The sequence below is a fragment of the Nycticebus coucang genome, chromosome X (genome assembly GCF_027406575.1).
Source record: "Nycticebus coucang isolate mNycCou1 chromosome X, mNycCou1.pri, whole genome shotgun sequence".
NCBI lineage: Eukaryota > Metazoa > Chordata > Mammalia > Primates > Lorisidae > Nycticebus > Nycticebus coucang.
The window spans coordinates 90270106-90294418 of NC_069804.1; the positions used below are offsets into that span (position 1 = coordinate 90270106).

Here is a 24313-nt window from a genome sequence, read left to right on the forward strand (position 1 = left end):
TTTTGTGTTCTCAGAGGTTTTTGGGAATCTGAAGTATGCTAGGTTCCAGCAGTACTCAAATACAGGTAAAACAAAAACAAGTCTGTTGCAATAACCCCTAAAATGTTAGAGAACTGGACATATAGTCTCATCTTCTTTTCCTCAAAGAAGAAACAAGGATCTGAAAATTTCCTCTTAATAATATAGCACTGATCCACAAGGAAGGACTATGGTGAACGGATGCCCCATTTTTTTTTTTTTACAACCTTCTATATGGCTGGTTTTATGCTTGCACAGGGCACAGGAGGTCAGAACTAATTTTTAGTTTTCTCAGAAAAAATTTTTTCATGTATTATATTATTGAATTGGTGTGCCTGTGGGAGGGAGGATGGGCTGAGGCTTTCTATTTTGCCATCTTACCAATATCACCTCTCTGAGGTTTCTTTCCTTCTTTCCTTCCTTCCTTCCTTTCTCCATCCAGAAGAATTGCAGAGGATGCCACAAACCAGACGACCTCTGAGCAAGATGATTTGCAGCTGCGGAACGGACCCTCGGGCAATTCTTCCACAGGTGCTCCTTGCGGAGAAAGAGCCAGAGCCCACGGCGATCCTTAGGCACGCAATCATTATCTAATACTCCCTTCACCTGTCTTGTGCTGTGTCGATAAAAGGCTACTGCGGAGGTTGCTCGGGGCTTTCCTGCAAGCTTGTACTTCTAATCCACAGTCACGTCTGGTTCCTTTCTGCGGTGATTAGCGTCCAGGGCCATAGGGGCCACTAGGGGCTGCGACATCTGGCGTAGTGGGCAGGAATCAGCAGGACACAACAGGACACCAGGGACATGGACCAAAGTGGAAAGTGACACTCAGAAGTAAGTGAAGACTTTGGTAGACAGTGGGAGGAAGTCCAAAGGGAAACTCTGCTCAGGGCAAGTGGGACCTTTGACCAATCTAGAATCTAGAGAACCTCACTCAGAATAAGTGAGCAAAGACATTTAGAGAAAACAATGGGTAACTTCCTGTTTGGGGAGTCTTGAGAATTAGAAACTGAGGAAGAAAGGCATGTTCAAACAGAATTTGAAAGTGAGAATAGTGAGGTTCAGAGGGAAACTGGACCTAAGGAGAACTGGGAATCAAGAGCATATGATACAGACATGAATAAGCAAGTGATTACATCTATGACCATTATGGCAGCTCAAAATAAACAGTGGGAAGACGGGTTGAATAGTCTCACTGTTAAAAATGCTAACATAGCCCTGGGCACAAGGGTTTGTCCCGGCATGCACGCAGGCACACACCTGGCACCAAGAGAGCCTTGGGTCAGGTCCATCTGTCCAACCCACAGTGGGCCGTCCTCCCCTCTCCTGTCTGCAGGTGGTGGGAAGTGTGGGTGGGCAGCAGTGGCAGAGTGCGAATTGGGGAACCTCCCTGCTTGTATTCCCCGAGCTCGGGGACCCACCGCCTCCTCACGCTCCAGCCAGGACCAGGAGCTTCAGCCAGAGGCAGCATCTACTGAGTCGCTGTGTCTGTGGCAGCCTCTAGTCCCAAGGATGGTGTGGTCGCAGACGCAGCGGGGGCCATCCAGGCCATCCCGGAGTGCCAACCTCCTGGGGGTGGGCATGCACCCTGCTCTCAAAAAATAAGTAAATTAATTAAAAATAGTTAAAAATGTTAACATAAATCACTCAACATTCCCCTCAGCTACTCCCTATGTAGATGATCCATCTGTGACTTCTGTTATGAAGGCTGCATTAGGAGGGCATAAAACCGGTGACTTTAAGTGGGAAGACACTTTGGGGCTTTTTCTGGTTATGGTCACTGATATTCCTCCCAATCCGCAACACCCTCAAGGGGGCCAACGTTTTGCTGACCATAGGATCACCTTTGTGTTTATGAAAGATTTGAAACAGGCTTTAGCACAGTATGGTATACAATCCCCGTTTTCTAGAGGTCTGTTACAGGGGCTTGCACAAGAGCAGCGACTCATTCTTTATGACTGGGACATGATAACCAGAACTGTTCTTGAGTCTGGACGGTATTTACAGTTCAAAACGTGGTGGAAGGAGGAAGCTGACCTGATGAGTCACCAAAACCAGCAGAGAGGAGTCCCTATAACATCAGAACAGCTCACTGGTTCTGGTCAGTGGCTGGGGATTTCCAATCAATTTCAGTACCATGACCTAGCCATAGTCCAGACAAGGCTGTGTTGTCTTAGGGCCTGGGAAAAGGTTCAGGCTCCTGGAGATATCTCTAAATCTTTTATTAAGATAATGCAGTTAGGGAATGAACCTTATACTGACTTTACATCTCTCATGTATCCACTATCCTCTCCAATAAAACAACCTGTTTTTTATAGAAAACCTGACATGTCAGAGTGGAAGCCTGCTTATGTACTGCATTGGGATCGAGGTTTTGCCCATATTATTACAGAACATCAAGAGAAGCAGTGGTTACCAGCCCACTGAAGTAAGCCTCGTCACGAGCAGGAAACCTTGCCAGCACCTTAACAAATTTGTTTTCACTAACTGTTCTTTAATTCACAGGATTTTTGGAGGCTAGGTAATTTCATAATAGGGAAACCCTGGATCAACCTCCTCTGTGGGAACTCTAGCTGCCTCTCCCATATCACTGTCCATCTTCAGCAGGAAGCAGTTAAGAGCAGTCAGCGTCCTATTTCCCTAAGAAACAGTTGGAGCTTTTATGCAGAGTGGGAAGATTGATACAGGATTTCATTATTTTGGGCTGAATAACAAGCCCCAAGTAAGCTTAGTATGCATCTTTTAAACCTTTGAAGAGTATGACAACAAAGACCTTGAACTGCAGTCTTTAAGGTAATGGTCATACTAGTATCAGCTAAGGTAAGAGAATTTCACTTGTTGGATTTATATCTGTTTCAGTTGGGCACCTTATCTTAGTTTCCCTTATACTGGGAGTAGTTCTGTTAGTGTAATTCTGTGTTATATGCCCTTTTGTTTCTTTTACTTAGTAGGAAGGAAAGCTCCTCAGTGAGGAGAACAACTGAAATATCCAATGACAGATTTTCTCCCTTGCCTATCCAGAAATGTCTTTAATACACTAGAGTGGGGGAAAGTAGAGGACGCCAAGAGCCAGATGACCTCTGAGCAAAATGATTTGCAGCTGGGGAATGGACCCTCGGGGATTCGTCCACAGGTGCTCCTTGTGGAGAAAGAGCCAGAACCCATGACGATCATTAGGCACACAATCATTATCTAATTCTCCCCTCACCTGTCTTGTGCTGTGTCACTAAAAAGCTACTGTGGAGGTTGCTCGGGGCTATCCTGTAAGCAATGTTAGCCCGCCTCCTGCAAGCTTGTACTTCTAATCCGTGTCACATCTGGTTCCTTCCTGCAGTGATCGAGTCCAGGGCCATAGGGGCCACTAGGGGCTGCGACACAATTTTATAAATATTTCTTTTTTTTTCTTTTTTTTTTTTATTGTTGGGGATTCATTGAGGGTACAATAAGCCAGTTACACTGATTGCAATTGGGTTTCACCTGCAATCTCAACAAAAATCTTTATAGTTTCATGTCTTACATTTAATTTTTTTATCCAGTGAAAGTTAATTTTTGTTAATGATGAAAGATGTGGGTCTAGTTTCAGTCTTCTACATCTTGCCAGCCAATTCTCCCAGCACTATTTGTTAAATAGGGAATCTCTTCCCCAATTTAAGTTTTTGATAGGCTTATCAAAGATCAAATGCCAATAAGTGGGTTCATCTCTTGGTTCTTTATTCTGTTCCATAAATCTACCTCTCTATTTTTGTGCCAGTACCATGCTGTTTTGATCTCTATAGAGTTATAGTATAGTCTGAATTTTGGTAGAGTGATTCCTACTTGATTTGTTTTTATTTTTGTGTAATGTCTTGAGTATTCCAGGTTGTTTTTTTCTGATTCTGTATAAACCAAAGTACTATTTTTTCCAGATCTTTAAAGTATGACAGTGATGTTTTAATAGGAATTCCATTAAATTTGAATATTGCTTTGGGTGGTGTGGACATTTTCACAATGTTGATTCTTCCCAGCCATGATTGTGGTATGTTTTTCCATTTGTTAACATCTTCAGCTATTTCTTTTCTCAGTTTCATAGTTCTCTTTATAGACATCTTTCCTGTCCTTTGTTAGGTAAATTCCCAAATATTTCATCATCTTTAGGACTACTTTAAATGGAATAAAGTTCTTGGCTTTTTTTCAGCTTGACTATTTTTGGTGTAGATAAAGGTTACTGATTTGTGAGTATTGATTTTGTACACTGAGATGCTGCTGTATTTTTTAATCACTTCTAAGAGTTTTGTAGTTGAGCCCTAGGGTTCTCTAGGTATAAAATATTATTTTTCGAATAGTGTAAATTCAATTTCCTCTGAACCTATTTGGATACCCTTGCGTGCCTTATCTTGCCTAATTTCCATGGCTAAGTCTTCTAATACAATGTTAAATATCAGTGGAGACAATGGGCATCCTTGCCTAGTTCCTGATCTGAGTGGAAATGTTTTCAATTTTACTCCATTCAATATGATATTGGCTGTGCGTTTGCTGTAGATGTCCTTTATCAGATTAAGAAATGTCCTTTCTATGCCTATTTTCATAAGTGTTCTGATCATGAAAGGTTGCTGGATATTATCAAAAGTTTTTCTGCATCAATTGAGAGAATCATATGGTCTTTGCTATTTCTTTTGTTTATGTAATGTATTATATTTATAAATTTGTATATGGTGAACCAGCTTTGAGATTGGGGGATAAAGCCAACTTGGTCATGTTTTATAATTTGTTTGATGTGTTGCTGGATTCTGTTTGCTGGGATCTTATTGAATATTTTTGCAATTATATTCATTAAAGATATTGGTCTATAATTTTCTTTCCTTGTTGGGTCTTTTCCTGGTTTAGGGATCAGGGTAATATTTGCTTCATAGAATGTGTTGGGAAGTAGTCCTTCTTTTTCTATGTTTTGGAAAAGGTTATGTAATATAGTTCCTCTTTAAAGGTTTGGAGGAATTCTGGTCCCGGAATCTTCTTTTTTGGGAAATTTCCTATAGTTGATGCTATTTCTGTACTTCATATAGTTCCATTTAACTTTTCCATTTCTTTCTGACTGAGACTAGGAAAGTGTCATGCTTCTAGGTATTGGTCGATTTCCTCCAGATTTTCATATTTTTAAGAATAGGGTTTTTATTGTATTCATTAAGCATTTTTTAATTTCTGAGGTGTCTGTTATTTTGCCTTAATCTTTTCTGATTGATGATATTAAGGATTTTATTTTTCTGTTTCTGTGTACGTTAGCTAAAGTTTTATCAATTTTGCTAATCTTTTCAAAAAAGCATCTCTTTAATTATTGGCCTTTTGAATGATTCTTTTATTTGCAATTTCATTTAATTCTGCATTTGGGGTTGTAATGTCTTTCCTTTTCCAGTTGCTTGAGATGGCCCATTAAGTTGTTGACGTTCTCTCTTTCCGTTCTCTTGAGGAAGGTTTAATGCTATAAATTTCCCTCTTAGGACTGCCTTTACAGAATCACTCAGGTTCTGATAATTTGTGACTTCATTGTCATTTTTTTCCAAAAACTTGTTAATTTCCTTAATTTCTTTTTTTTACTTTATTTTTATTTTATTTTTTATTAAATCATAGCTGTGTACATTGATATGATCATGGGGCATCATTCACTAGCTTCACAGACCATTTACCAAGTTTTACATATACCCTTGTAAGATGCACCGCCATTTCATCTGTGACACAGCTATCATTCAACATAAGGTTTAGTTTCCATTTCTTTGAATATGAAGATTCCTGTTGTTTAGTTCAACTTTTATTCCATGGTGGTTTGAGAAAATACAAAGAATAATTTCTATTCTTGTAAATTGTCTGATGTTAGACTTATGACCTAAGATGTGATAAATTTTGGAGGATGTTTCACAGCTAATGAGAATAATGTGTATTCAGTTTTTTATGATCAAATGTTTTTTAAATGTCTGTTACATCCATTTATTATAGGGTCAAGTTTGAGTCCAATATTTCTTTATTTAAATGATTCTTGGAGGATCAATCCAATCCTGCCAAATGGGTGTTAAAATTTTTGACTATCATGGTGCAGAAAGATATCAAATTGTTCATGTCTATTAGGGTATCATTTATGAATTGAGAAGCATTCTGGTTGGGTGCATAAATGTTAATTATTGAAATGTCTTTATGTTGAGTGTTTCCTTAGACAAATAAGATGTGAGCATCCTTATCTTTCCTTATCTTTGTTGCTTTAAAGACTGATGTTTTTGTGAATAAAATTGTAACCCCTGCTTTTTTTATGATTTCCATTTGCCTGAATTATAGATGTCCATCCCTTCACCTTGAGTCTGTTTTTATCCTTTAAGGTGATATGAGATTCTTGTATGCATCAGATATCTGGTCTGAGTTTATGTATCCAGTCAGTCAACTTGCGCCTCTTTAGAGGACAATTTGAACCATTCACCTTAATTGAGAGGCTTCATAAGCCTGGTTGTGCTTTGGGTGTCATGTTTTTAGAATGTCCATCAGAAATTTTTAATCCTTTAGCCATTGTGGAATTTGGGTTTTGTTCTAAAATTTTGCAGTGAGTTTACTTTGGTGGTAGAGCATTGTGATGGTCATTGTGAAGAATGGATCTAAGAATATCCTGGAGATCTGGTTTAGTTAAGGCAAATTTCTTCAACATGTGTATGTCATTAAAGTATTTGATTTCTCCATCACGATTGAAAATCAGTTCTATTGGATACATGATCCTGGGCAGAAAGTTGTTTTGTTTTAGGAGATTAAAGGTCAATGACCATCCTCTTCTGGCTTGGAAAGTTTCAGCTGAAAGATTTGAGGTCATTCTAGTATTCTTCCCAATGTAGGTAACACTTTTCTTGAGTCTGACAGCAGAATTTTCTCCTTCATATTAACTTTGGCAAAGTTAATCACAATGTGTCTAGGAGATGCTTTATTTGGATTGAGTCATGCTGGGATTCTAAAACTGTCTATCAGAATTTCTGTGTCTCTCCCCATGATTAGGAAATTATCCTCCATTATATCTTGGAGTAGAGCATCTATGCATTTAGGAACATCCTCTTCTTCAGGAATTCCTATAAGGGAAATATTTGTTCTTTTGGAGTGGTCCCACAACTCTCTCAGGTGAATAATCCATTTTTGCTCTCTCTTCCACTTTGAGCATTTAAGAGTGTTCAAAAGCTTTGTCTTCAGAGGTCCTTTCTTCTGTCTGTTCCACTCTATTACTGAGGGATTCTACTGTATTATGAGGCTCTTTGAATACCTTTATCATTTCTTTGAGGTCTGCAATTTCTTTTTGCATTATGTCCAAATCCTTGGAGATTTTGTCTTTGTATTCATTGATTTGAAACACCTTCTGAACTACCTCTTAAACTACTCCTTGAATTTCTAATTTCAACTTTACTTCCATTATATTAATCTAATTTCCCATCCATATTCTGAATTCTATTTCTGACATTTCAGCCATTTGTTTATGAATGGTTTCTTCTGTTGTATCACTTTTTTAATTCTTTGGAGGAGTTGATCTACTCTGATTATTCATGTTGCCAGAGTTTTTCCACTGTTTCTGCCTCATGATTATTTTTCAAAGTTTGGCTAGTGAAGCTGGTAAGGTGAGCTTGGATTGAGGGCTCCAGGAGTTGTAGTTGACCAGTCCTTTACCGAAGAGTTGGGACTGGTGATGGTGGCTTTTCCCCTAAAGCTTTACAAAGGTCCCTTATAGTCCTGCAGCCTAAGACTCTGAGGACCTGGTTGGTATGCTGAGGTTATGTGGTTCTGTCTTTTATTCAGCCAGTCTCAATACAGTCCTAGTAACTTGGCAACTTTGGGCTGAAATTCTAGCTGGGGTGAGGTACAAGCAACTAAGTCACTCCATCCTGACCAGCGACAACAGAAAGAGGAGAATCAGACCCCCCCACGCTGCAACACCAACAGGACTCAATCTTGGAGGGTCCCCAGGTTGCCGATTCAGGTCAAGGGTTCCAAACCAATTTTCCCAGGCAGCACAATCACTGTTCAAGTGGGAGAGTTCAAAAGGTCTCTGCAATCCGGACTTCAGGTGTCTACTGGCAGCTCAAGTGTGACTTGCACCAGTGCTTAGTAGAGTCATAAAGATCCACCCAGCAAAGGAATTAGTCTGGGGAGTTGGAACCTTTTTCCCCACCTTGCACCTCAGCCACACCCAGTTACTGGTAACCCCACAGGGCTGTGGCCCAGTTCACTTCAATACAGAAGTACACAAGGGATTTGGGACTGTCCGAGTCGAAGGGGAGTCAATGCCTCTGTGGCCAAGCCACATCACTCTGCAACTAGCAGGCAGGTGTAGTTCAACCCTGATACCCTCTGGTGTTCATTGGAAACTGGGAAGTGTTCCACCTGTGTCTGTTCCTAGCCAGGAGCTACTTTCACGGTGCATTATTCTCTCCCTCAGAGACCACAACATTGCCCTGGCCACACTCATGTGGAACCCCTGTGGAGCATCGTCTGGTTCCCTCTGTAGGTCCACACAATTGAGGAGTTGTCTTTCCCAATTTTGACCCTGGTAAGAGTGTGCTGCCATGGGTTGGGGGTGCTGCTGAGGGTCCGCGGAGCTGCCACCACAGTCAGGGGTGGCTCCAGGGGTTGGGAGTGCATCTGTGGGTCAGAGATGCGGCCCCCACTTGTTGGATATGTGGCCCCTGTGCGTCAGAGGTGTGGCCACTGCTGGTCAAAGGTACAGCTGCCACACCCCCATGATATACACTGTTGTGAGAGGGGCAAGTTTCCCTTTCCTTGAGACTCTCTGCTTCTACTAGAGTTACAGTTTTAGTGCAGCTGCCTGGCAGCCCATGAGATGCCCTGGCCTAGCAAGAAACCACCAGACACTACCGGATCTGCAAGGGATAGGTTTCCAGACTGCCAGGAGAGGGGGTAAGGGTGGATTGGGAATTCAGGAAGGCAGGGAAAATATTTGTTCAACTTTTATTCCTGGCAAGAGATTGCCCCAGCTTGCAGCAGGATCTCTCTGGAGAAGAAGTTCCGGCCTTCAGCGACTCTCTCCTGAAATTTGCTTACTTGGAGTCTCATCTTGTCTCAGCATGGATGACCTGAACTATTCAATCTCTCTCAGCTCAGGTCCTGATTTTCAGCTTTATTGGGTTGGTTCTGGCCATTATTTCTCCCTCTGGATGGGAAGCTTCTGTTGAAAGCTGGCTCCAGTCCATAATGTCCAAATCTTTCTATTCACACTAAACCTTTCTCATTAATCTCAAAATATTATGAATATACAAATATTTTTGGTGACTGGATTGATTTAATAATTCTAGAGCCATGGTTATAAGTGTACCTGTCATCCAGATAGTGTTCATTGTACATGGTAGGTAGGTTTTGCTCAGACCTCGTCCTCTCCTCAATTGATTTCTATTGACTTTTGCATATTTCTTCAATCATATGTATGTTCCAATTTAATGCTGAATATATGTGGTGATTGTTTTTCCATTCTTTATATATTTAACTTAGGATAGTTTCTGGTTCAATCAAAATTTTTGCAAAAGGCATTAAGTTATTCTTCCTCATGACTGAGTAGTATTTTATGCTACACATGCACAGTATTTTATCAATCCACTCATAAACCCATTTTGGTTGATTCACCATCTTTGCAATTGTAAATCGTGCTGCAATAAGTACTCAAATACATTTGTCTTTTTGACAAAATTACTTATTGTCTATTGAGCAAATATCCAGTAGTGGGATTGTTGAATCAAATGACAGGCCTACTTTGAGTTATTTGAGGTATTCAACTGCTTTCCATAGAGGTTGTGTTAGTATGTAATTCCATCACCAATGTACAAGTAGTCATTTTCTCTGCATCCATGCCCCCGTATAATTTTTTTAACTTTTTTTTGGGGGGGGGTTGGGGCTGGATTTGAACCCGCCACCTTCAGCATATGGGGCTGGCACCCTATCCCTTTGAGCCACAGGTGCTGCCCTATTTAACTTTTTCTTAAAAACCATTGTAACAGGGATAGGTGATATCTCACTACGGTATTGATTTGTATTTCCTTGAGCATTTTTTGCACATTTTTGGATGTTGCCTATTTTCTTTTGAAAACCTATGTTCATGTATTTTGTCCACTATTTGATGAAATTATTTGTCTTTTTCTTGCTGAATTCCTAGAGTATTTTGTACATTCTGATTATTATCCCTCTATCAGATGTATAGTTTGTGACTATTTTCTCCCATTCTATAAGATATCAAATTTCTCTATTCATTACTTTCTTGGCTACAAAGAAGCTTTGTAATTCAATTAAGTCCCATTTATATAGTTTTGTTGTTACTGATTGTCATTAGGGTATTCTTTCTAAGTTATCTTCCTAGGCTGTTATGTATAAAAGTTTTTGAAATATTTTATTTTAGAATTTTTATAATATCCCGCCTTAAAATTTAAATATTTTATTTACCTTAAGTTAATTTTTTTGAGTAGTGATTGGTATGGATCCTGTTATATTCTTCTGTATGTGGTTATTCAGTTTTCTCAGGATCATTTGTTGACTAGATCTTCTTTTCTCCAGCGTGTATTATTGTCTGCTTTGTCAAGAATCAATTGACTAAGTGAATGGTTTTATATTTCAGTTATCTAATCTGTTCCATCCGTGTATGTCTCTGCTTTAATGCCCAAACTATGCTGTTTTAGTTATTAGTGTTTTATATAGTTTGAAGTCTGATAATATGCCTTCAGATTTGTCACTTATGGTTACATTTGCTTTGGCTATTTGGGCTCTTTTCTTTTTCCAAATGGAGTGTAGAATTACTTTTTCTAGATCCACGAATTGTGATGTTGGTATTTTCATGGAGATTGCACCAAATATGTAAATCAGTTTGGATAATAATGACAATTTCACAAAGTTGATTCTACTAATTCATGAGCATGATATGATTTTTCATTTGTTTATATCATCTGCAATTTCTTTCCTCAGTGTTTCACAGTTCTATTTGTAGAGATCTTTAACCTCTTGTTTCAGCATAAACCTATGTATTTTGTCTTATTTTTAGCTATTGTGAATGGTATTGTTTGATTTTATCCTCAGATTGAGTAACAACTGGTATACTTATAAGAATGCTACTCATTTGTGTACATTGATATCGTAACATGAGAGTTTGCTAAATTTATCAACTCCCAGAGTCTCTTTGCAGAATTTTGGAGTTTTCTAGATGTAAGATTATATCATTAGCAATAAGCAATTTTTGACCTCCTCTTTCCCGATTTGGATACTATTAATTTCTTTATATTTCCTGATAGTCCTGACTAGATCTTCCAGCACACTTTTGAATACACCTGCTGACAATTAACATTGTTTTCATGTTCCTGTTCTTAGGAGGAATGTTTTAAACTTTTACCCATTCAGTATTATGTTGGTTATGGGTTTGTAATATATGGCTTTAAAATTTTTTTTTTGATATATATTCTGTGCCAGTTTCTTAAGGGTTTTTATCATAAAAGGATGTTGTATTTAGTTGAATAATTTCCCAGCATATATTTAGATAATATAATCATTGGTTTTGCTTATGTTTATGTGTTGAGTCACATTTACTGATTTAAGTAAGTTGAACCGTCTTTGAATCCCTGTGATAAAGTCCATTTGGTCAAAGTGGATTATTTATATGATGTGATGTTGAATTTGGTTTGCTAGTATTTTATTGAACTTTTTACCTATATTAATAAGAAATAATGGTCTGTAGCTTTCTGTGTTTCATCCTTTCCTGGATGTGGTTTCAAGATGATATTGCCATCAAAGAATGAATTGAGGGTAATTTCCTTCTTTTAAATCTCATGGAATAGTTTCTGTACTATGGCTACGTACTCTATTTTAGGTCTTTTAAAATTTGTCTGTAAATCCATTTTTTCCAGGGCTTTTATTTGTTTGAAGATTTTTTTGATTGTATGGCATTCATTGAGGGTAAAAAGAATGAGGTTACATTGTTTGCATTTGTTAGGTAAAGTCTCTCTTATACTTGTATTCTGACCTAAGAAGTGTGCCATATATTGTAACCCCACAACACCCCTCCAATTCTATCCCTGTTTTCTGATTCCCCTGAACCCCACCTTGAATTGATTTGAATTTTTATTTTGAGGGTATTTATTGAATTGTCTACTGATTTCACATAAGAATTGAGTACATTGGATTCTTGCTTTTTCATTCTTGTGAAGCTTTACAAAGAAGAATGTGTTATAACTCAATCCATGTTTTTTTTTTTTTTTTTTTTTTTGTAGAGACATAGACTCTCACTGTACCGCCCTTGGGTAGAGTGCGGTGGCGTCACAGGCTCACAGCAACCTCTAACTCTTGGGCTTATGCGATTCTCTTGCCTCAGCCTCCCGAGCAGCTGGGACTACAGGCACCCGCCACAACGCCCGGCTATTTTTTTTGTTGTTGTTGTTGCAGTTTGGCCGGGGCTGGGTTTGAACCCGCCACCCGCCCGCGGCATATGGGGCCGGCACCCTACTCACTGAGCCACAGGTGCCACCCGTCTCTCTCTCTCTCTCTTTTTTTTTTTTTTTTGTGGAGACAGTCTCACTGTACTGCCCTCGGAAAGAGTGCTATGACGTCACACGGCTTACAGCAACCTCTAACTCTTGGGCTTACGCAATTCTCTTGCCTCAGCCTCCCGAGCAGCTGGGACTACAGGCGCCCGCCACAACGTCTGGCTATTTTTTTTTGTTGTTGAAGTTTGGCTGGGGCTGGGTTTGAACCCGCCACCCTCAGCATATCGGGCCGGCGTCCTACTCACTGAGCCACAGGCGCCGCCCCCTCAATCCATGTTAATACAAAAGATGTAACGTCTTTTTTTTAATGGCTGAATAATATTCCATGGTATACACGTACCAAAACTTGTTAATCCATTCCTGTGTTGGTAGGCATGTAGATTCTTTCCACACTTTGGTGATTGTAAATTGAGCTATGATAAACAGTCTAATGCAAATGTCCTCATGATTAAAATGATTTTTTTTTCTTTCATGTGATACCTACTAATGGGATTGCAGGATCAAATGGGAGGTCCAATTTGAGTTACTTGAGGATTCTCCATACTTCCTTCCAAAAAGGTTGAATTAGTTTGCAGTCCCACCTTCAGCATAAAAGTGTTCTCTTCTCTCTACATCCACGCCAGCATCTGTAGCTCTGAGACATTGTGATGTGGGCTATTCTCACTGGCATTAGGCAATATCTCAGGGTGATTTTGAGGCAAATTTTTCTGATGATCAGGGACGATGAGCATTTTCTTCAAATGTTTGTTTGATATTCATCTATCTTCATCAGAGAAGTCTCCATTCACATTTCTTGTCCAGTGGTAGATATGATTGTTTACCCTCTTTATTTGATAAATTTGAATTCTCTGAAGATTGTAGTTATCAACTCTATGTCAGATATATACACTGCTAATATCTTTGCCATTCTGAAGATTATCTTTTTGCTTTACTTTTGTGTCCTCACCTGTGCAGAAGCTTTTAATTAAGTCCCATTTGTTAATTGTGGTTGTTGTTGCCATGGACGCAGAAGTCTTGCCATTAAATCTTTCCACGTATGACATCAGTATGTATTTTCTCCACATTTTCTTCTAAGACTTTTATTGTTTCATGTCTTAGTTTTAAATCTTGTATCCATCTTGAGTCAATTTTTAAAGTGGTTAAAGGTGTAAGTCCAGTTTCAGTATTTTACATGTTATCTAGCTCTCCCAGAACCGTTTGTTGTATAAGAATTCTTTCCCACAGTGCTTTTTTCTATTTTAACAGAGATTAGATGGAAAGTGGAGACTAGTTTCATCTCTTGGTTTTCTGTTCTGTTCCATATGACTATGTCTATTATTGTGCCAGTACCATGATGTTTTTACTACTGTGGAATTATAATACAGTCTGAAGTCTGGTAGGGTGCCGCTTCCAGCTTTGTTTTTATTACTAAGTATAGCCTTAGCTATATATATTTTTCTAATTCCATTCAAAACTAAGTACTATTTTTTCCAGTTCTTCAAAGTATGATGTTGTTATTTTAATGGGGATTGCATTGGATCTGTATATTGCTTGTGTAGAACAGACATTTTGACAATGTTGATTCTTCCCAGTCAAGATCATGGTATTTTCTTCCATTTGTTAGTGTCTCCTGCAATTTATTTTCTTAGGGTTTCATAATTCTCTTTGAAAAGATCTTTCACCTCTTTCTTTAGGTATGTTCCTAAGTATTTCATTTTCTTTGAATCTACTGTGAAGGGAATTGTGTACTTGATTTGTTTCTCAACTTGGCTGTTATTTCTGTATACAGAGGCTATCAGTTTGTGGACACTGCTTTTATATTCTGAGACATTACTATATTTTATGATGACTTCTAGGGGTTTTGTAGTTATGTCTCTGGGGTTTTCTAAGTATAAGATCACATCAGCAGCAAAGAGAGAGAGTTTGACCTCCTCCAGTCCCATTTGGATATCCTTTCTAACCTTCTCTTTCCTGATTTCTTTGGCTACAACTTCCAGCACAATGTTGAATAATAGTGGCAATAGTGAACATCCTTGTCTGGTTTCAGTTCTAAGTGAAAACGCTTTCAGTTTTACTCCATTCAATATGATGTTAACTGTGAATTTGTCATAGATCGCTTCAAACAGCTTAAGAAATGTGCCACCAATGGTTATTTTCTCAAGTGTTCTTGTTAGGAATAGATGCTAAATTTTGTCAAATGTTTTTTCTGCATGTATTAAGAAGATCATATGGACTTTGTTTTTGCTTCTATAGACACGATGTATTACATTTATAGATTTGTATATTTGAAACCAGCCTTGCATCTCTTGGATGAAGCCTACTTGATCATGTCATACTATTTTTTAAATGTGTGGCTGCAATCTATTAGCTAAGATTTTGATGAATATTTTTGCGTTAAAATTCATTAGTGAAGTTGGTCTATAGTTCTCCTTTTTCATTGGGTCTTTCCTGGTTTTGGAATCAAGATGATGTTTGCTTCATAGAATGTGGTGGGGGAGGTTTCTTCCTTTGCAATGTTTTGGAATAGGTTCTATGGTATAGGTGCAAACTCATCTTTAAAGGTGTGATAGAATTCTGATGTGAAACCATCCCAACCTAGGCTTTTTTTGTTGGAAGATTTTTATTGTTTCTGCAAACTCAGTGCTTGATATTGGTCAGTTCAAGAGATCACTTTCCTCCTGGTTAAGTCTAGGGAGATGTTATGATTCTAGGTATTGGTCCATTTTCTCCACATTGTCCAATTTCTGGTCATAGTTTTTTTGTAGTACTCAGAAATCTCTTGTATCTTTTGTATGAATTATTACCCCCTTTCATTTCTGATTGAGGTCATTCAAAATCTTTTCTATTTTTGGTTAAGCTGGCCAATGATTTATCAGTTTTGTTTTTCTTTTCACAGAACCAACTTTTTGTTTCATTAATTTTCTGAATGATTCTTTTATTTTAAATGTCATTTATTTCTGATTTAATTTTGGTTATTTTTTTACTTCTGCTAGGTTTGGGATTAGGTTGCTCTTTTTCCATTTCTTTAAGATGATTCAAGAAATTGTTGATGTGCTTTCTTTCTGTATTTTGGGTATAAGCATCTAATGCTATGAATTTCTCTCTTAGGACTTCTTTTAGAGTATCTCATAGGATTTGTTAACTTGTGTCTTCATTGTCGTTATATTCAAAAAAAGTTAATGATTTTCTTTTTAACCTCTTCCTTGAGCCAGCTGTCATTCAGCATAAGATTGTTTTTCATGATCTGAGATGAATCACGTCTTGGACTTTTGGCTAAGATCAAGTGTATCTGTTCTTATCAGTTTCATGGTCTGAGATGATATGAGGTATAATTTCAATTATTTTGATTTTCTTGAGGTTTGATTTGTGTTCTAGTATATGATCTATTTCGAAGAATGTTCCCTGGCCTGACAAGAAGAACATGTGCTCTTTAACTGTGGGATGGAGTGTTCTGAATATGTTTATTAAACACAGTTCTTCCAGGGTCACATTTAAGTTTCCTGTGTCCTTGTTCAGTTCATGCTTAGAGAATCTTTTCAGCTCTATAAGTGAAATATTAAATTCTCCTACTATTATGATGTTATAGGATATCATATTGCTCAGACTAATTAAGGTTTATTTTATAAATCTTGGAGCATGTAAGGTGGGTGCATAAATACTTAGAATTTAAATGTCTTATTTTTGTAATTGTTACCTTGACCAATAGGAAGTGGCCATCTTTGAATTTCTTAACTTTAGTTGCTTTAAATCCACTTGTACTTGAAAATAAGATTGTGACCCCTCCTCTCCTCTAATTCCATTTGCATAAATTATTATTTTCCATCCCTTCATCCTGAATCTTGCTTTGTCCTTTGAGGCTAAATGAGCTTCCTGTAGACAGCATATGGATGTGCTCAATTGTCCAATAAGCCAGCCTATGCCTCTTCAGTGGTGAATTCAAGCCATTAACATTAATTAAGAAAATTGATAAGGTTTGCAGAATTCTATGCACATAATTTTTGAAAGTCCATTGCTTAGTTTTTTTGTTTGTTTGTTTGTTTGTTTGTTTGCATCATTGTGGAAGATAGGTTTTGTCCATTAGTGTCTGGGTGTTTAGTTTGCTGATGGTCCATTACAATTATCAGCATATAGAGTAGGTCTATTGTTTCTTAGAGCTGGTCTTGGGGCAATCTTCCTCAGTGTTTGCATATTAGTCAAAGTCTTGTGTTAGGGCGGCTCCTGAGGCTCAAAGGAGTAGGGTACAGGCCCCATATGCTGGAGGTGGCGGGTTCAAACCCAGCCCCGGCCAAAAACTGCAAAAAAAAAATATTGTTTTATTCACCAATTTTAAAGCTTAGCTTAGCAGGATATAGAATTGTGGGCTGAAAATTGTTTTGTTTAAGTAGGTTAAAGGTAGATTACTCTTATCTTCTGGCTTGAAAAGTTTCACTTGAGATTTCTGTGGTCACTCTGATGGATTTGCTACTCTAGGTCAATTGGTCCTTTCTGCTGGCTGGGTGCAGAATTTCCTCTTTCATCTTTACTTTGGTCAGGTTCATGACAATGGTCTTGAAGATCTGTTTGAGTTTAGAGTACCTGGGTTTCAATATCCCTCTGGAAGGACTGTATCATTATCTTTGGGGATACTTGTGAAATTTTTGTTTATGATGTCCTCTAGTATAGCTTCCATTGGTCCGGGGTGGTGTTCTTCTTCTTCTGGGATACCTATAATGCATATGTTTGAATGATTAATGAAGTCCTATAATTCGCTCATTGAACATTCTGCATTCTCTCTCTTTTATCCTATTTAACTGCCTGTGTTAGCTTAAGAGTTTTATCCTCTACTTCTGAGATTGTTTCTTATCTGTACTCTAGTATGTTATTTTTGCCTTCTACTACATCTTTAAATTCCTTAATTGAGTGCTTCAATTCCTTAAGCTCTGCTATATTCTTTCTATATTTTTTATAGCTTTCATCCCTTATTTGATTCTGGGTTTGGATTTCATTTTTGTTATTTTCCACTTTCTCAGCAATTTCCTTCATTGTTTTTACGATCCATATTTTCAATTCCCTTTCTGTTATTTCTAACACTTATTTATATGTAGAATCTTCTGCAGTGGCTGCCTCATGATCCGTTGGGCCATGCTCTGTTCTGTTTTTTCATGTTGCCAGGATTTGTCTGCTGTTTCTTCCTCATCCGTGTTTTCTTTTGCCTGTTTTCTTGCCCTACTATTTCCTTTCACTTTCTCCTCCTGTGTTACTATGCCTCTCACCTAAGGTGTTGAAGTGTCCTTTTGGTATAAGACCAAAATGAAGAAAGACTTAATTAAAAGAAGGGATAATAATAAAGAAATAGAAAAGAAAAAGGGTATGGGGGAGTCAATGGATGATTGACAAAAAGAAGAGAAGAAAAGAAAGAGAGACAGGAGTAATAATGGTGTACAGTAGGATACTTTGACCAATACCAAAAACCCCATATCTTTGGGGCTGGGTTGGATGGGTTTCTGTAGGTTAGAAGCTCTTTGAAAGCCTAAGTAGACACAAGACACCACCTCCAGCAATAGTGAATACAAAAATATTTACTATACTTGAAAACAAAACAAATAAAAATCTTTAAGGGATAATATTGGGGGAAGAATGTATAACAGGGGTGGAAAATTGCAAAAATGGAGCCCTTATTAAAGAAGAGAACAATGAAAAATTATGAGGAAAAAAAGAAGAAAAAGAAAAAAATAAAAATCTATATGGAAAAAGTTGAAAAAATATAAAAATAAAAACTATATATATATAGTTAGATATAGATAGATATAGTATACATAGATATTTATATCTTACTGTATATTACCTGGGCTACAGCTGATCTTCTGGGGTATGATATGCTAATCATTATGCTGATACAGCTCTATATGGTGGAGACTGGAAGCCTCTGTCTGGTACCATATGCCTAACTTTTTTACCCTCAATCCCTGTAGGGTTGGGAACCTGAAGCTCTCCTCAGCCTGCTTAAATAGACATGCCTCGATCTTTCCAAACCATGTGACTTGGCCATGCAGTGGCTTTCCCAGGAAAGAGTGTTTTGCTGAAATCTCTCCAGGAGTGGCTGCTATGCTTATCAGGGGCCCCGTAGCCATTCTTGTGCTAAGACCCATAGGGCCGAGCCCGCAAGGCATCTTTTCCACAATGCCTTCACCCAGCCTGCAACCAAACAATGAAAGTTCTTCTCTGCCCAGTGGCTCAGCTCTGGCCCCTGCATATTGCTTAAAAATCATTTTCTTCCTTGCTCAAGCTCTCCCAAAGTAACTCAACCAAGTTCCCAGGTTAAAAAAAAAAAAAAAACAAAAAACAGGGCAGCTATTCTCTGCCTGTAAACTCTTACTGCCACTGTTGAGGCTGCACCAGATGGCCTCTTCCAGCATGCAAGTACTTGCGTTTGTGACCCTTCTCTACTCCTGCCTTCCTTTTGGGGTCCTGAAGACACCTGCTGTTTTACTATGCCCCTGAGGGTATGTTTCTGAACAGGACCCACAATCAAGAGGTGCTCAGAGTCTTTTCTCCCCAATCTCACCATGTATTGTTCAAAAAAAAAAAAAAGTCTCTAGTCCACCATCTTGCTCAGTTTCCTGTTGGAAGATTTTTTAAAATTGTTCCTTTGATCTCAGTGTTTATTAGCAGTCTGTTCAGGCGCTCTCTTTGTACTTACTGAGTTCTCAGAAGTTGTGTGTTTCAAGGAATTTTTTCACTTCCTCTATGTTTTAAAATTTATGTACATAGGAATTTTCATGGTGTTCTCGTATGATATTTTGTATTTATGTAATATAAGTTGTAATTTCTCCTTCATTTCTTATTGTGCTTTTTTGGGACTTTATTTTCTATTCCTGGTTAACTCAGCAGGAGGTGGATTAATTTTGTTATTTTTTGTAAAGAACTATCTTTTGTTTCATTAAGGGACTGTATTATCATTTTTGATTTCACTTAATTTTTCACTGATCTTAGTTTTTTTTTTCTTCTGTTTGTATTGGATTTGGTTTACTCTTCTTTCTTCTTTAGTAAATCACAACTGTGTACATTAAGGCATTTATGGGGTACAATGTGCTGATTTGATATATGTGGATTGCTTACATATAACTAACCATTTCCTCACTTATTTGTTGTGGTAAGACATTTATAGTCTATTCTTAATAGTTTTAAAATGTATCATTGTGTTATGCACATTAGGTGACATACCCCCAAATAACTTCCCTCATCCTGGCCTCCTCTCTCTCCTTCCCTCTCCCTCCTCTTCATTCCTTCTTTCCTGCCTATAGTTATGTTTTACTATTTCTATGAATGTTTAGATTATATACTTACCTCATAGTAGTACTGAATACACTGGACACTTTTTAATTTCCATTCCTGAGATACTTCATTAGGAAGAATACGTTCCAGCTCCATCCAGGTAAACATAAAAGATGTGAAGTCTTCACCTTTTATGGCTGCATAGTATTCCATGGTACACATATACCATAATTTGTTAATCCATTCGTAGGTTGATGGGTACTTGGGTTGCTTCCATGACATGACAATAATGAACTGGGCTTCAATAAACATTCTGGTGCAAATGCCTTTGTTGTAAAATGATTTTTGATAATCTGGGTATATACCTAATAGAGAAATTGCAGGATCAAAAGATAGGTCAAGTTTTAGTTCCTTAAGTATCCTCCAAACATATTTTCAAAAAGGTCATGTTACCTTGCATTCTCACTAGCAGTGTAGAAGTGTTCCCTTCTCTCCACACCCACGTCAACATCTGTAGTTTTTGGATTTTGTTATGTGGGCTAATCGTACTAGAGTTAGATGACATTTAAAAGTGGTTTTGATTTGCATTTCTCTGATTAAAGATGATGAGCAGTTTTTCATGTGTTGGTAGGCCATGTGCCTGTATCCTTCAGAGAAGTTTCTGTTCAAGTCTCTGGCCCACATAGACATGTTATCTGTCCTTTTCTTATTTGATAGTTTGAGTGCTCTGTGGATTCTAGTTATCAGACCTTTGTTGGAAGCATAACCTGCAAATATATTTTACCTTTCTAAAGGCTGTATGTTTGCTTTACATACTGTGCTCTTGGCTGCGCAGAAGTTTTTTAGTTTTATTAGATCCCAGTAAAATATTTTTGGTATTGCTTCAACTGTGAGGGGTGTCCTCCTGATAAAAATTCTCCCAGGCAAATTTCTTCAAGCATTTTTGCTGTACTGTCTTCTAATATTTTTATAGTTTCATGTCTTAAGTTTAAATCTTTTATCTAGTGAGAATCAATCTTTGTTAAGGGTGAGAGATGAGGATCCAGTTTCATTCTTCTACAGGTCACTAGCCAGTTCACCCAGCATCATTTGTTAAATAGGGAATCTTTCCCCCAATGAATGTTTTTGATAGGCTTATCAAAATTCAAATGAGGATAAGTGGCTGGGTTCATCTCTTCGTTCTCTCTTCTGTTCCATAAATATAACTCCCTGTCTTTGTGAAAGTACCAGGCTGTTTTGATCACTATAGATTTATGGTATAGCCTAAGTCTTGCAACTTTTTTATGTGTTATGTGCTTGCAGCGTGATAACCCCTGATTTGTTTTTAATTCTGAGTAATGTATTGGCTATGAGAGATTTTTCTAATTCCATATAAAACAAAGCACTATGTTTTCAAGTTCTTTAAAGTATGACAATGGAGCTTTAATAGTGTTGCATTATAATTGAAAATTGCTTTGGATAGTATAGACATTTTAACAATGTTGAGTCTTCCTAGCCATAAGCATGGTGTGTTTTTCCATTTGTTAATATCTCCTGCTATTCCTTTTCTCAGAGTTTCATAATTATCTTTATAGAGACAAGTTACATCCTTTGTTAGATGAATTCCCAGATATTTCATCTCCTTACTGTAAAAGGAATAGAGTACTTGACTATATTTTCATCTTGATTTTGTTGGCATATATCAAAGGTACTGATATGTAAATATTGACATTGTATCCTGAGATGGTACTGCATTACCTGATCACTTCCAAGAGTTTTGTGGTTGAGTCCCTGGAATTTTCTGCGTACAGGATCATATCATCCACGAAGAGTGAGAGTTTGATCTCCTTTAACCACATTCGAATAACTTTGATCCCTTCTCTTGCCTATTTGTGATGGTTAGAACTTCCATTGCTATGTCAAATAGCAGTGAAGACAATGGGCATCCTTGCCTAGTTCTATATCTGAGTGGAAAGGTTTTCAATTTTACTCAACTCAGAATGATATTAGTTGTGGGTTTGTGGTATATGGTTTCTATCTGTTTCAGAAATCACACTTCTAAGCCTATTTTCTTGAGTGTTCTGATCATGAAGGGGTGCTGGATATTATCAAAATCTTTTTCTGCACCAATTGAGAGAATCACATGGTCTTTATTTTATTTATGTGATGTATTATATTTATGGATTTTTGTATGTTGAACCAACCTTGTAACCCTGGGATAAAACCAACTTGATCATGATGTATAATTTTTATGATGTATTGTTGAATTCTGTTTGCTAGGATCTTATTGAATATTTTGCATCAATATTCATTAATGGTATTGGTCTATAGTTTTCTTTCCTTGTTAGATTTTTCCTGGTTTGGGGATCAGGGTGATATTTGCTTCACAGAATGTGTTTGGCAGTATTCCTTCTTTTTTCTACGTTTTGGGAAAGGTTATGTAACATAGATACTAGTTCTGCCTTGAAGGTTAGGTAGAATTTTGATGTGATGCCATCTGGTCCTGAGATTTTTTTTTTTTTTTTTTTAGGGGGAAGTATTGTTGATGCTATTTAAGTGCTTGATATAGGTCTATTCAAAATTTATAATTCTTTCTAGCTGAGTATAGGAAGCTTGTGTGTTTCCAGGTAGTGGTTCATTTCCACCAGATTTTCACATTTCTGAAAAACAGCTTTTTGTAGTAATCATTGAGTTTTTTTTTTTTTTCCCCAAGGGGTCTATTTTTATTCCTCCTTCATTGTTCCTGATTGATGATATTAGAGATTTTACTTTTCTGTTTGTGGTAACATAGATACTAGTTCTGCTTTGAAGGTTAGGTGTTAAAATCTCCAAAGAGTTATTAATTTACTGACCATTTCAAAAAACCAACTTTTTGTTTTGTTGACCTTGTGAATGATTTTTTTTTTTAATTTCATTTAATTCTGCCCTAATTTTGGTTATTTCTTTTCTTCTACTGTGTTTGGGGTTGGAATGTTCTTCCTTTTCCTGTTGCTGGAGATGTCCCATTAAGTTGGTAGCTTCATCTCTTTCTGTTCCCTTATTTTATTTTTTTATTAAATCATAGCTGTGTACATTGATATGATCATGGGGCATCATACACTCAATTCATAGAGCATTTGACACATTTTCATCACAGTGGTTAACATAGCCTTCCTGGCATTATCTCAGTTACTGTGCCAAGACATTTACATTCTACATTTACCAAGTTTCGCAAATACCCCTGTAAGATGCACCACAGGTATGATCCCACCAATCCCCCTCCATCTACCCACCATCCCCCTCCCTCCCCTCCCTTTCCCACTTCCCCCTATTGTTAGGTTGTAAATGTGTTATAGGTTTCATGTGAAAGCCCCAAATTAGTTTCATAATAGGGCTGAGTACATTGGGTACTTTTTCTTCCATTCTTCAGATACTTTACTAAGAAGAATATGTTCCAGCTCCATCCATGTAAACATGAAAGAGGTAAAGTCTCCATCTTTCTTTAAGGCTGCATAATATTCCATGGTGTACATATACCAGAATTTATTAATCCATTTGTAGATCGATGGGCACTTGGGCTTTTTCCATGACTTAGCTATTATGAATTGGGCTGCAATAAATATTCTAATGCAAATATCTTTGTTATGGTATTATTTTTGGTCTTCTGGGTATATGCCCAGCAGAGGAATTACAGGATTGAATGGCAGATCTATTTTTATATCTCTGAGTGTTCTCCATATATTTTTCCAAAAGGAATGTATTAATTTGCATTCCCACCAGCAGTGCAGAAGTGTTCCCTTTTCTCCACATCCACGCCAGCATCTCTGGTCTTGAGATTTTGTGATATAGGCTAGTCTCACTGAAATTAGATGATAACTCAAAGTAGTTTTGATTTGCCTTTCTCTGATGATTAAAGATGATGAGAATTTTTTCATATGTCTGAAGGCCATGCACCTGTCTTCTTCAGAGAAGTTTCTCTTCAAATCCCTTGCCCAGCCTGCAATGGGATCCCTTGTTTTTTTCTTGCTGATGTGTTTGAGTTCTCTGTGGATTCTGGTTATTAAAACTTTGTCAGAGATAAACCCTGCAAATATCTTCTCCCATTCTGAGGGCTGTTTGCTTACTTTACTTACTGTGTTCTTGGCTGTGCAGAAGCTTTTTAGTTTGATCAAGTCCCAGTAGTGTATTTTTGAAGCTGCTTCAATTGCCCGGGGGTCCTCCTCATATAATACCCACCCAGACCGATTTCTTCAAGGGTTTTCCCTGTACTCTCCTCTAGTATTTTTATAGTTTCATGTCTTAAGTTTAAATCTTTAATCCAATGAGAGTCTATCTTAGTTAATGGTGAAAGGTGTGGGTCCAATCCCAGTCTTCTGCAGGTTGCCAGCCAGTTCACCCAGCACCATTTGTTAAATAGGGAATCTTTTCCCCACTGAATGTTTTTAATTGGCCTGTCAAAGATCAAATAACAGTAAGTGGCTGGATTCATCTCTAGGTTCTCTATTCTGTTCCATATATCTACTTCTCTGTTTTTGTGCCAATACCATGCTGTTTTGATCACTATCGATTTGTAGTAAAGTCTGAGGTCTGGT

General features: G+C 37.7%; 1 pseudogene; it reads left to right on the top strand.

The window, feature by feature from the left end:
• The first annotated feature begins 15762 nt into the window (after positions 1 to 15762).
• On the top strand, positions 15763 to 15939 carry LOC128578568 (uncharacterized; annotated as a pseudogene).
• The last annotated feature ends 8374 nt before the right edge of the window (positions 15940 to 24313 follow it).